Here is a 12,764-nt window from a genome sequence, read left to right on the forward strand (position 1 = left end):
AATAAACAAATATTTTTCAAACAGAAAGAGAAAAAAACAATTTTTTTTCCTATTCAATCATGGTATGGCTGGGCATGGTGGCTCACACACTTGGGAAGTTGAGACTCACTAGTGGGAAGTTCCAGGACAACCTGGGCTATGCCGTGAGATCCTGTGTCAAAAGAAAAACAAAACGGGCTGGGGAGATGGCCCAGCTGTTAAAATGCTTGTTTGTGCCAGGCATGGTAGTGCACATCCTTGATCCCAGCACTTGGGAAGCAGAGGTAGGAAGATCACTGAGAGTTTGAGGCCAGTCTTGTACTACGGAGTGAGCTCCAGGCCAGCCTGGGCTACAGTGCTACATGCATTTGGAATTTGTACTGGCAAAAAGTCCTGCTATTCCTGTTTTCTCTCTTTCTGCTTGCAAATCAATAAATAAAAATATTTAAAAGAAACAAAAAGAAATGATTTTGGCTTGATTTTTACTATCATTTCCCATTATGAGCAAATGTATGCAAATAAACCTCATGAAAAGAGCTTGTCCACTCGTGGTACAAACAGTGTTCATCAGATTTGTGAGAAATACCCATACATAGCACGCGCACACACAGTTCACAATCTGCTTGCCTAGAATCTGACTAGGTTCACATGGGATGAAGACTGTTTGCAGGGATGGAGAAATGGCTGACCAGCCAAGGTGTTTGCTTGCAAAGCCTAGAGACCTGAATTTGATTCCTCACTGCCCATGCTAAAGCCAGATGCACATGATGACACATACATCTCGAATTCATCTGCAGTCGCTAGAGGCCCTGGCATGCCTGTTCTCTCTCTTTCTATCTGCCTCTTTATCTATCCTTCTCTGTCTTAAATAAATAAATAAAATATTTTTAATAGTAATAAAAAAAAAGACTGTTTGAGCCAGTTGTGGTGGCACATGCCTTTAATCCCAGCACTTGGGAGACAGAGGTAGGAGGATTGCTATGAGTTCAAGACTAGCCTGAGCCTACATAGTGAATTCTAGGTCAGCCTGGGCTAGAGTGAAACCCTACCTTAAAAAAAAAAAAAAAAGAAGAAGAAGAAGAAGAAAAGGAAGAGGAGGAGGAAAAAGAAAAAGAAGAAGAAGAAGAAAAGAAGAAGACTGTTTGTAGAACTGAATTATAGATATCGGTAGATATGGAAGCTTGACTGCATTGTCCTTTATATCTGGGTGCATCCAAAACTTGACCAGGTACACTTTTCCCCACAACTAAAGAGAATTCATTCTGCATTACAGAGCAAGTTAACTGCTCTGTTGAGTTGAGTATAGAATCTCATAATAGGATTTGTGCCCTGGCTTAGTGGGTTCTGAACAAAATTCAACCAAATAAAAGCAATGCATTAGAGAATACTATTTTGAGCAAAAGATTGTATGAAATGTCACAATCCACTGACCATAAGTAATTAGTCAGTTGATCTCTTAATATTTATTAAACACCTGCAGAGTGAGGGAGATTATTGTCACCTAAGACTGAGGTCACCAAAACCTACTCTTTGCCATAAAAACATTGTTTTGTGGGCTGCGGGTATAGCTCAGTGATAAGAGTATTCACATTCCTAAGAGCCTGATATCAATTCCCAGTGTGAAACCAACAAATGAACAAAGCCCACCCCACACCAAAAAAATTGTTTTAGAATAGTTGCTTCAAGTTACATTAAATGGCAGTGCACGCCTTTAATCCTGGAACTCATGAGGCTAAGGTAGGAGAATCACTCTGATTTTGAGGCTGTCTGGGACTACAGGGTGTGTTCTAGGTCAGTCTTGGCTGAAGTGAGACCCTACGTCAAAACAAACCAACATCCCAACCAGACAAAAAGTAATTAAACAAAACAAAACAAAACAAAACAAAACAGGCCAGGAAGGTGGCACATGCCTTTAATACACTTGGGAGGCAGAGGTAGGAGGATCACTGTGAGTTCGAGGCCACCCTGAGACTACATAGTGAATTCCAGGTCAGCCTGGGCTAGAGTGAGACCCTACTTAAAAAAAAAAAAAAAAAAAAAAAAAAATATATATATATATATATATATATATATATATATATGAATTAATCATGGAAGTTGTTAATAAAAATTTGAAAAAACAAATAAAAAAGGAACAACAATGAAACCAGGTATGGTGGAAGTACAGGGCTGTAATCCTGGCATCCAGATGGGTGTACTGACAAATGTCTGCAATCCTAGCACTTGGCAGGCAGGAGGATCTGTAATTCAAGGCCAGCTGCACCTACATAGTGAACTCAAGGTCAGCTAGGCTATATGAGATCCTGTCCAAAAGCATTAAAAAACATATACATATACAAACGGAGCATGACTCAGCCTTAGAAGAGATGGAACTCAAGCCAGGCATCACGGTGCATTCTTGCAGTCCTAGTATTCTGACGGCTGACAGGAGAACTGGCAGTTTGAGACTTACATAGCAAGACACTGTCTCAAGAAACAGAAAACAAGCCGGGCTTGGTGGTGCACTTGTGAGGCAGAGGTAGGAGGATCACCATGAGTTCGAGGCCATCCTGGGACTACATAGTGAATTCCAGGTCAGCCTGGGCCAGAGTGAGACCCTACCTTGGAAAACCAAAAAAGAAAGAAAGAAAGAAAGAAAGAAAGAAAGAAAGAAAGAAAGAAAGAAAGAAAGAAAGAAAGAAAGAAAGAAGGAACCAACCAAACAAAAAAGAAGTAGAATAGTGACTGCCAAGGACTGGGGTGGGAAGGGCAGGGGTGTTAGTGTTTTAATGGGTACTATATTTCAGTTTGGAAAGATGAAAGAGATTTTGTAGTGGTAATGGTTCCTCAATGTGAATGGACATGATGTCTATGTAACATATTTCTTACAATTAGTATTTCTCCCTCTTTCCTTTCCTCCCTTCCCTTCTATGACTCTCTTCCCTTCCTCCGTCTCTCTCTTTCTTCTTTCTCCCCTTCCTTCCTTCTTTCCTCCCTCCCTCCCTCCCTCCCTCCCTCCCTCCCTCCCTTCCTTCCTTCCTTCTTTCTCTCTCTCTTTCTGTTTCTGTCTCCTGGGGGGTCTTATGTAACTCAGGCTTGAACTCCTAATCCTCCTGCCTCAACCTCCCCAGCACTATATTACAGGCGTCTGCACCATGCCTGGCTCTCCATTGATGGATTTTTCCTGGTGCTGGGATTGAACCCAGGGCTTTGTGCAGGTCAGGCAAGCACTCTCCTTACTGAGCTACATCCTTAGCACTCAAGCAGAGAAAGAGATAGAAGAGAGGGTAGATGCACTAGGGCCTTCTGCCGCTGCAAAAGGACTCCAGATGTATGCACCACTTTGTGCCTCTGGCTTTACGTGGATACTGGGAAATCAAACTCAGGTTGTTAGGCTTTGAAGGCAAGTACCTTAACTGCTGAGCTGTCTCTCTCCAGATTATATATATAAATTATTTTTATGAGGTAGGGTCGCACACTGGACCAGGCTGATCTGGAATTCTCTATGTAGTCTCACTCAGTGTGGCCTCAAATTCACAGAGGTCCTCCTACCTCTGTCTCGCAAGTGCTGGAATTAAAAGCATGGGCCACCATGCCTGGTGTATTTCTTTCTTTCTTTCTTTTTTTCTTTCTTGTTTATTTGAGAGAGAGAGAGGGAGGGAGAGAGAGAGAGAGAATGGGCATGCCAGGGCCTCTAGCCAATGCAAACAAACTCTAGACACATGCTCCCCTTTATGCATCTGGATTATGTGGGTCCTGGAGAATCGAACGGGATCCTTTGGCTTTACTGGCAAATGCCTTAACTGCTAAACCATCTCTCCAGCCAGCCCCCCACCATTTTTTTTTGTTTTTGTTTTATGAGGAAGGGTCTCACTCTAGCCCAGGCTGACCTGGAATTCACTATATGTAGTCTCAGACTAGCCTTGAACTCACAGAATCCACCTACCTCTGCCTCCCGAGTGCTGGGATTAAAGGCATGTGTCACCACGCCAGGCCAATTACATATTTTAACTTGAAAAAATATTTTTTTTATTTATTTATTTAACAGAGAAAAAGGGAGAGAGAGAGAGAATGGGCGTGCCAGGTCCTCCAGCCACTGCAAACGAACTCCAGAGGTGTGTGCCCCTTGTGCATCTGTCTAAGGTGGGTCCTGGGGAATTGAACCTGAGTCATTTGGCATTGCAGGCAAGTGCCTTAACCGCTAAGCCATCCCTCCAGCCCTAATTGGTGTTTTTTTTTTTTTTTTTTCAAGGTAGGGTTTTGCTCTATCCCAGGCTGACATGGAATTCACTATGTAGTCTCAAGATGGCCTTGAACTCACAGCAATCCTCCTATCTCTGCATACCAAGTGCTAGGATTAAGGATGTATGCCACCATACCAGGCTTTTCCATTTTTTATTTATATGTGCATACATGTTTTTAGTATGAGTGTGTGAGGGTACATGTGTGTCATGGTGTGTGTGGAGGTCAGAGAACCTTGAGGTGTCTGGGCTCTTTTTCTACTGTCTTTGAGTTAGGGTCTCTCTCTTCTTTTTTTTTTTTTTTTTGAGGTAGGGTCTCACTTTAGCCTCCTACCTCTGCTTCCTGAGTGCTGGGATTAAAAGCATGTGTCACCATGCCCAGCTTCTTTCTCTCTCTCTTTCTTTTCTTTTCCTTTTTTTCTTTTTTCTTTTTTTTCTTTTTTTTTTTTTTTTTTTTTTTTTGAGGTAGGGTCTTACTCTAGCTGAGGCTGACCTGGAACTCACTATGTAGTCTCAGGGTGGCCTCGAACTCATGGCAGTCCACTTATCTCTGCCTCCCATCAGTTTTCATTATTTGAGGTAGGCTCTCTCTGTAGCTCAGCTGGGAACCTAGCATTCAGAACACCTAGGGTTATGGGGGACACCTGAACCAAACCACCACACAGTGTTTCTTGCCATTGCAAATAAGTGCCAGTCTAAAGCTGGTGTGGTGGTACATGCCTTTAATCCCAGTACTCTGGAGGCAGAGGTAGGAGGATCACCGTGAATTCGAGGCCACCCCGACACTACAGAGTGAATTCCAGGTCAGTCTGGACTACAGTGAAACCCGCGAAAAACCAAAAGAAAATCCCTCAAAGTGCCAGTCTAGCGGGCCCTTCGGATTCTTGTGGCTCCACTTTCCATTAGGCATATTGGGATTGCAGACTAATGTGCCCCTTTGTTTCCACCTTTAGGTGGGTATTGGGGAATCAAATTCAAGTTGGCAGGCTTTACGAACCTTCAACTACTCAGCCATCTTCCTAGCCCCTTCCCCGCCCCCCGATGATGTTCAATTTTTTTTCATTATCTTTGTGTGTGGGCTTCTGTGTGTGACTATGGGTGCATGTGTGCCACACGTGTGTGTATACTAAGGACAACATTGCAATGAAACTCCAGACACATGTGCCACCTTGTGCATCTGGCTTACTTGGGTCCCGGGGAGTAGAACTTGGGTCCTTTGGCTTTGCAGGCCAGTGCTTTAAGCACTATCCCTGTTTTTATTTTTATTTTATTTTATTATATATATATATATATATATATATATATATATATATATATATATATATATATATATATATATCCCAGGCTGACCTGAAATTCACTATGAAGTCTCAGGGTGGCCTCGAACTCATGACAATCCTCCTACCTCTACCTCCCGAGTGCTGGAATTAAAGGTCAAATTTTATTTTATTAACAACTTCCATGATAAAAAATATCCCATGGTAATACCCTTCCTTCCCCCACTTTGTGCATCTGGCTTCACGTGGGTGCTAGGGAACTGAACCTGGACTTTAGGCTTTTCAAGCAAGCTCCTTAACCACTGAGCTATCTCTCTAGCCCCTGGACTGATTTTTTTTTTTTTTTTTCTCGGAATACACCAGGTGCTGTGAAGGAAATTGACTGCTCATGTCATAACTGAGAAGAAGGCCCACCCTCATTAGAGGCCCTGTGAGTGTCTGGACCCCATCCATATGCCAGACTTTTGCTACCATCAGGTCTGGCTTGCTTGTTTCCAATTTGCTGCAGAAATTCTCTCCAGGCTTATAGCTTCAGAGGAGAGCGGCGACAGTAAGCAAGGGTTAACTGACAGGTTTTGAAACCTGCAAGTTAAACATCGAGACAGGTTAGTGGTTGCATTTAAAGAGCTTCAAAGAAGATGTGTTTGAATTGATTTCAGCAACATTTATAATTGCACAGCAATACAGTACGAAGCAGAGGTCTGCTTTTGTCTGTAAATTACCCCCTCCCAATCCTGCACAGCTCAGAAGTTGGAGAAATAAGAAAAATATAAGGGGTAGTAGTTTTTTTCTTTCTTTTCAAATTTTTTTTTGTTAACAACTTCCATGATTATAAAAAATATCCCATGTTAATACCCTCCGTCCCCCAACTTTCCCCTTTGAAACTCCACTCTCCATCATACCCCCTCCCCATCTCCATCAGCCTCTCTTTTATTTTGATGTCATGATCTTTTCCTCCTCTTATGATGGTCTTGTGTAGGTAGTGTCAGGCACTGTGAGGTCATGGATATCCAGGCCATTTTGGGTCTGGAGAGCATGTTGTAAGGAGTCCTACCCTTCCTTTGGCTCTTATATTCTTTCCGCCACCTCTTCCACATTAGACCCTGAGCTTTGGAAGGTGTGATACAGATATTACAGTACCGAGCACTCTGGTCACTTCTTTTTTTTTTTTTTTTTTTGTTCATTTTTTATTTATTTATTTGAGAGCGACAGACATAGAGAGAAAGACAGATAGAGGGAGAGAGAGAGAATGGGCGCGCCAGGGCTTCCAGCCTCTGCAAACGAACTCCAGACGCGTGCGCCCCCTTGTGCATCTGGCTAACGTGGGACCTGGGGAACCGAGCCTCGAACCTGGGTCCTTAGGCTTCACAGGCAAGCACTTAACCGCTAAGCCATCTCTCCAGCCCCTGGTCACTTCTTTCCAGCACCATGATGCCTTCTGAGTCATCCCAAGGTCACTGCCATCTGAAAAGGGAAGCTTCTTTACCAAAAGTGAGAGTAGTATTGATATAAGGGTATGAACATTAAGAGAAGTGCTTACTGGGCAGTTTGATAAGCATAGTATATACATTCAGCCAGACAGCAGCAGATGTTTACCCCTAGAGCTCATGACTACCCCTGTTTTAAGTTTTCAGTATCGGGGATGCATTCCCTCCCATGGAGTGGACCTCCAGTCCAATTAGAGGGCAGTTGGTTTCCATCATGACAGATGTGCCACTATTGCACCTGTTGATTCATTTGGCCTCGCTGGTCAAATATAAGGCTTGCTGTGTTGACTGTTGAGTATCTTCACTGGTGATTTCTCTCTCTCCCACTGAACTGCATGCAGAACGGCTTCTTCCAGCTCTCTGTCAGCTGGTCTGCATGGAGGAGGTTATTAGCTCAGTTCCAGCAGGATTTCTCAGTGGCCTTGCAGCCCAAGTATATGGAGTTTTCAGCAATAAATAGTTTTTTTAATTATTATTAAGTATATACTTTGTATAGCACATCATGTATTGGTATCTTCATTCCCCTCCTCCCCACCTCCATTCCTTTGAGGGCCCTCCTCAGTGGGATTGCTGGTATTCACCATGGAGGTGTGGGTTAGGAGTTGTGAGAGATAGTCAATGGTTGTGTGGGGGGCAATGCCTCTGAATATTCTCCCCGCTTCCCATGGCTCTTACAATCTTTCTACAACATTCCCTGAGCTGTAGCAGGTGTGTATTAAGTCAACTTTATTTTTTTTTTTTAATTTATTTATTTATTTATTTGAGAGCAACAGACACAGAGAGAAAGACAGATAGAGGGAGAGAGAGAGAATGGGCGTGCCAGGGCTTCCAGCCTCTGCAAACAAACTCCAGATGCGTGCGCCCCCTTGTGCATCTGGCTAACGTGGGACCTGGGGAACCGAGCCTTGAACCGGGATTCTTAGGCTTCACAGGCAAGCGCTTAACCGCTAAGCCATCTCTCCAGCCCTTAAGTCAACTTTAGTGTTGAGCTGTCAGTGGGTTCTTGATTTCTGCTTTGGTATGTTTTGAGGATTAGTGGTTCTTAATTAAAAGCAATTTTGGTATTATTATTACTATTATTTAATTTTTAAATTTTTAAAATTTTTATTCTCAATTTTTATTAACATTTTCCATGACTATAAAAAATATCCCATGGTATTACCCTCCCTCCCCCCCCCACTTTCCCCTTTGAAATTCCATTCTCCATCATATCCCCTCCTCATCTCAGTCAGTTTTTCTTTTATTTTGATGTCATGCTCTTTTTCTCCTCTTATGATGGTCTTGTGTAGGTAGTATCAGGCACTGTGAGGTCACGGATAACCAGGTCATTTTGTGTCTGGGGGGAGCATGTTGTAAGGAGTCCTACCCTTCCTTTGGTTCTTACATTCTTTCTGCTACCTCTTCCACAATAGACTCTGAGCCTTGGAAGGTGTAATTGAGATATTACTCAGTACTCCAGTCACTTCTTTCCAGCACCATGATACCTTCTGAGTCATCCCAAGGTCAGTGCCATCTGAAAAGAGAAGATTCTCTACACAAAGTGAGAGTAGTGTTAATATAACGGTATGAATATTAAGAGAAGATCTTAATGGGCAGTTTGATAAGCATAGTATATACACTTATCCAGACATCAGCAGATGTTACACCCCTAGGGCTCAAGACTAGCCCTGTTTTAAGTTTTCAGTATCAGGGATGTGTTCCCTCCCATGGAGTAGGCCTCCAGTCCAACTGGAGGGCAGTTGGTTTTCCCCATGACAGACGTGCCACTATTGCACCTGTTGGCTCATTTGGCCTGGCTGGCCAATTATAAGGCTTGCAGTGTCCACTGTTGAGTATCTTCACTGGTAGTATCTCTTTCTCCCATTGAACTACATGTAGAATGGATTCTTTCAGCTTTCTGTCAGCTGGTCTACATGGAGGAGGTTATTAGCTCATTTCCAGCAGGATTTCTCAGTGGTCTTGCAGCCCAAGTATATGGAGTCTTCAGCAATAGGGTCTTACCATCTATTCCTGGTGGGAAACAAAGGGCCTCAGCAATGGTCTATAATGTTTGGGGGGCATCAGGGACCTCCCTGGCCAACAACTCACTGGAAGGTATCCCTTCCCTGGCACTGGAAATTTTCTAACAATGATCTATGGCTCCTGAGTGTTCTATTGTCCAAAACCAGAGGATTCCATATGACTTATTTATATCCTCTTAGATTTTGATTAGCCCTCCCTCCACCTTTCCTTCACTCAATCTCTTCTCCTGATCTCACTTTGGGCCTTTTCACTCCCGTTAATCTATTCTCCTACTTACATATATACAATACCAACCTATTATCCCTTCCTTTCTCTTCCCTTTATATCTCCTTTTTAACTTATTGGCCTCTGCTACTGAGTTTTTTCCTTCTCACACAGAAGTCCAATCATCTGTAGCTAGGATCCACATGTGAGAGAGAACATGCGGTGCTTGGCTTTCTGGGCCTGGGTTACCTCACTTAGTATAATCCTTTCCAGATCCATCCATTTTCCTGCCAATTTCATATATTATTATTATTTTCAAGGTAAGGTCTCACTCTAGCCCAGGCTGACCTGGAATGCACTATGTAGTCTTAGGGTGTCCTTGAACTCAAGGTGATCTTCTTACCTCTGCTTTCCAAGTGCTGGGATTAAAGGCATGAGCCACCATGCCCAACTAAGTATTATTTTATTTTATTTATTAAAAATTATTTTAAAATATAGTTATTTATTAGAGGGAGGGAGAGAGAGAGAGAATGGGTGTGCCAGGACCTCTAGCCATTATAAATAAACTCCAGATACATACGCCACTGTGTGCATCTGGCTTACATGGGTACTGGAGAATCAAATCTGGGTCCTTAGGTTTTGCAGGCAAATGTCTTAACAGCTAAGTCATCTCTCCAGTTCTATTTAAAAATTTAACAATATTTTTATTTATTTATTGAAAAAGGGGGAGATATACAGACAGACAGAGAGTTTTTCAGGGCCTCCTGTCACTATAAATGAACTCCAGATGTATGCCCCCTTTGTGTATCTACCTTTACATGAGTTCTAGGGAATTGAACCTAGGGCATCCCATTTTGAAAGCAAGTGCCTTTAACTGCTGAGCCATCTTTCTAGCCCAGTTTTGATATTTGTGTGTGTGTGTGTGTGTGTGTGTGTGTGTTTGATTTTTCAAGATCGGGTCTCAGGGCTGGAGAGAGGGCTTAGAGGTTAAGCTCTTGCCTGTGAAGCCTAAGGACCCTGGTTTGAGGCTTGATTCCCCAGGACCCATGTAAGCCAGATGCACAAGGTGGGCATGCATCTGGAATTTGTTTGCAGTGGCTGGAGGCCCTGGCACACCCATTTTTTTTTCCTCTCTATCTGCCTCTTTCTCTCTTTGTCTGTTGCTCTCAGATAAATATATAAAAATAAATAACAACAACAACAACAAGATAGGTTCTTGCTCTAGCCCAGACCAACCTGGAATTCACTATGTGGTCTCAAACTCAGGGCAATCTTCCTACCTCTGACTCCCGAGTGCTGGGATTAAAGGTGTGTGCCACCATGTCTGGCTTTTTCTTTTTTTTTCAATTTTGGTGTTTCTATAAGAAACTCCTTCCTTCTTTCCTCTTCCTCCTTTTCTTCCTAGTTAAATTTTTTTAAAAAAATTTTCATACTTTTTTTTTTTATGACAGAGAGAGAATGAGTGCATCAGGGCCTCTAGCCACTGCAAACAAATTCCAGATGCATGCACCAGCATGTACATCTGGCTTACATGGGTTCTGGGTAGTTGAACCTGGATCCTTAGGCTTCACAGGCAAGCGCCTTAACTTCTAACCCATCTCTCCAGCCCTCTTCTCCCTTTTTGAGGTAGGGTCTCACTTTAACCCAGGCTGACCCGGAATTCACTATTTAGTCTGAGGCTATTTTGGAATTCCCAGTGAGACCCTATCTCGAAAAACAAAAACCAAAAACCAACCAGCCAAACAAACAAACAAAGCCTCCTTTTAGAATGACCCAAGAAAATTGTGTACAAATTTGTGACTATAAAAACCTCATCAATAATTTGCCTAATAAATATAGATTAAAAGAATATCCAGTATCTGCCTTAAACCCATAAAGGAAAATAAATTTGCAACAAGAGATGGAGACTTTAATGAAGGCAGCAGGGGACAGCTTTAATGACAATTCCCTGTTGCAACTTGATGAAAATCAGCCTTAAGTATGCATTTATTGTCTTTTGTGGGTTCAAAGTAGAGCCTTAAAGTTTCATTTGAGGAAAGTTAATCATTATGGACTTTGTAGCCTATAAAATTCTTTCACATTGGGCAGAGTTGGTAAACTATAATTGTGTGACTGTTTGCCATTGTAACATATTTTTTTTTTTTAAATTTATTTATTTGAGAGCGACAGACACAGAGAGAAAGACAGATAGAGGGAAAGAGAGAGAATGGGCGCGCCAGGGCTTCCAGCCTCTGCAAACGAACTCCAGACGCGTGCGCCCCCTTGTGCATCTGGCTAACGTGGGACCTGGGGAACCGAGCCTCGAACCGGGGTCCTTAGGTTTCACAGGCAAGCATTTAACCGCTAAGCCATCTCTCCAGCCCCACATATTTTGATTTATTTATTTGCAAGTAGAAAGAGACATAGAGAGTGTACCAGGGCCCCAGGGCCCCTGCTTGCTGCCCTTTTGTGCATCTGTTTTTTTTTTTTTTTTTTTGTTTGTTTTTTCTAAGTATGGTTTTACTCTAGTCCTGGCTGATCTGGAATTCACTATGGAGTCTCAGGCTGGCCTCGAACTCACAGGGATTCTCCTACCCTTCTACCTTTGCCTCCTGAGTGCTGGGATTAAAGGTGTACACCACCATGCCTGGCTTTTTTTTTTTTTAATATGGAATACTTCATGAATTTGCATATCATCCTTGTGCAGGGGTCATGCTAATCTTCTCTGTATCATTCTAATTTTAGTATATGTGCTGCCAAAGTGAGTATCATGTATCTTTATAGACACCTTTGAAGAAACAAATGTGGGATTTATAAATGCATAAAATTTGTTTCAAAAAAAGAAAACTCCAAACTCTACACAATTCCATGCATTGAACAGAGAAAAAAAAAATCTTTTCATATATAAAGGAAATAAAGAGAACTGGCATTTTGGAGGCAGAGGCAGGAAGATTATGACATGTTTGAAGCCAGCCTGGTTTACCTGGTGAATTCCAGGACAATTAGCTGTACATAATAAGACCCTGTCTTAAAAGAACAAGGGGAAGCTGGGCGTGGTGGCACACGCCTTTAATCCCAGCACTTGGAAGGCAGAGGTAGGAGGATTGCTGTGAGTTCAAGGCCACCCTGAGAATACCTACTGAATTCCAGGTCAGTCTGGACTAGAGTGAAGCCTTACCTCGAAAAAAAAAAAAAAGGAGGGGGGTCTCTCCAGCTTAGTGGTTAAATCATTTGCCTGCAAAGAAAAAGGACCCACGTTCTATTCCTCAGCACCCATGTAAACTAGATGCATCTGGAGTTTGTTTGCTGCAGCTGGAGACCCTGGTGCGCCCATTCTTTTTTTTTCTTTCTCTCTCTTCCTCTGTCAAATAAATAAATAAAAATTAATTTAAAAAGAAAGAAGGAAAGGAAAGGGGTTGGAGAGATGGCTTAGCTGTTAAAGCATTTGCCTGCAAATCCAGGTTCATTTCTCTAGGACCCATGTAAACCAGATGCACAAGGTGGTGCATACATCTGGAGTTCATTTGCAGTGACTGGATGCCCAGGCATGCCCATTCTCTCTCTCCCTCTTTCAAATAAATAGATAAATAAATAAA

The 12,764-nt window shown here is 42.5% G+C and overlaps 1 non-coding gene and 1 pseudogene across 1 annotated transcript; one reads left to right on the top strand and one right to left on the bottom strand.

Moving 5' to 3' along the window:
- Positions 1–12,764, top strand: part of LOC123455534 — a 76,541-nt pseudogene that overhangs the window by 9,084 nt on the left and 54,693 nt on the right.
- Positions 11,831–11,937, bottom strand: LOC123455633. Its single transcript, XR_006634023.1, has one exon. It is a non-coding gene; the product is annotated as a U6 spliceosomal RNA (small nuclear RNA).

This window comes from Jaculus jaculus, chromosome 17, assembly GCF_020740685.1.
Source record: "Jaculus jaculus isolate mJacJac1 chromosome 17, mJacJac1.mat.Y.cur, whole genome shotgun sequence".
Lineage (NCBI taxonomy): Eukaryota > Metazoa > Chordata > Mammalia > Rodentia > Dipodidae > Jaculus > Jaculus jaculus.